This window comes from Cynara cardunculus (genome assembly GCF_001531365.2).
Source record: "Cynara cardunculus var. scolymus isolate 2C chromosome LG 2, CcrdV1, whole genome shotgun sequence".
In the NCBI taxonomy this organism is placed as follows: Eukaryota; Viridiplantae; Streptophyta; class Magnoliopsida; order Asterales; family Asteraceae; genus Cynara; species Cynara cardunculus.
The window spans coordinates 15,476,619-15,478,444 of record NC_037529.1 but is presented as its reverse complement, the minus strand read 5'-3'; positions in this window follow the sequence as shown (position 1 = coordinate 15,478,444).

Here is a 1,826-nt window from a genome sequence, read left to right as displayed (position 1 = left end):
TCAGGGACCTGATTATAATAAAACAAATGAAATCTTGAAGAACCAAAAGGAAATGGAACTTATCATGAGAACACCAGGCATAATTCATCTGTCAACCAAATGGATCGTCCAGTTATCACAATGATTTTGAGGAATCTAACTGGCTGAGGAACTTGTCAGTTTTGCTTGATGATGATGTGTATCATCCCATTTCGTGTTGGGTTGGGGGGAGAGAGAATGTGTTTCATCCCAAGTAGTAGGGTGTGTTTTGTAAAGACCTCGAAGTAGATAAATCATACACATGCTTGTCTTCATAAAACCGAATAAAACAGGTCCGTACATCTCACCAGCAGCTTTTCAGTTTTGTTGAGTGCATGTGACAAAAAGAGGGGGGAAGGGGGAATGTATAGGTTACAAGGTTGAAAATTTTGAATTCGACTCTTTCATCGGAAGTGTAATCAATGGAGGCATTGGAATTACGGCGTCGCAACCTCTTCATCATCTTCTGCTTAATCGTCTCCTTCATTCTTCTCTAGATTCCTCCATCCTTCAAATTCAGGCTTGAAACCAACGATTTTGGTCTATAAACAGGAGAGAGAGAGAGAGAGAGAGAGAGAGAGATGAGCGGGGAGGTTATTAGCTGTATGATTGAGATGGAAGAAAAAAGGGAGAGGTGTTTGTCTGTCGCCATTGGAGTAAATAAGGAGACACTTGAACGAATCAAGTAGAGGAGTTGTTGAGGTGGGTATGGGAAAAAGGGGAGAGAAATTAGCATGATGGTTTTTTGAAGAGAAAATGAGGACCAGTTTAGACAAACGTGGAAAAGGTGGTTGAAAGCACCGGTTTAAGGGTTGTTTGTTTACTTTTTAATAGTTTTATTAATAGGCAACCTCTGAATTCTTAAGAGATGAATCTTGTTTGGCAAAAAAAGTCTGTTTGTTAATGGTTCTAAAACCCTCTGAATAATTTTGTATCATGGATCTTTCTTAACCATTAAGAGCCTTACACAATTACCAAATAATTATATTTCATTTTGCAATATATCGTCTCTTAATCATTCTGACCACTAAATCATTTAACATCAAACTATTCAGCAATTATCAAACAGCCTCTTAGACAAACATGGAGAAGGGTGGTTGAAAGGGATGGCATAAGATAAATTAATTCCTAAGTATTTATATTGAGGATGTACTTTTAATATAATAAAGGCAAAAAATGATAAATAAATATGTATACATATAAAACAAAATAATTTGTATCTATTTATGATATTTAATAGTATTATTAAATCTAAAAACATTTAATATTGAACTTAATTTAAAAGTATTGACGAGACGATTATAATGATATAATTTATAAAATAAGAAACTCATGTTTTAATGTATTTTAGTTATATACGATTATTTATATTAATATAATAAAGAATGTTAAAAATAAATAAATAAGAGATATGAATTATTAAGTAAATCAAATCACTAGTTATAAGGGTGTAAAATGTGATTTTGAGACTAAAAAAGATTTGAAAGAAGATCATAAAAGGTTGTAAGCTTTAAAAGTTTATATAATATTCTTAATTGATTGTACCTCTTAAAAATTAAACGTTCTTTTTTAATATAGCATTAATTTTGTTAAAGATATTCGTTTAAAATTATTTTTATGATAGTTTTATTTTATTTTTTAAAAAATCAATCATAAAAAAAATTAATGTTTCATCGTACTTTATTATATCTATGTGTGTTTTTTATATACTAAAACATGAAATAAACAAAGAAAATGGTACACAATAGCTTTAATAATGTTTAAACAAACAATATTTGTGTTGTTTATTAACTATTTGTATTAGATTA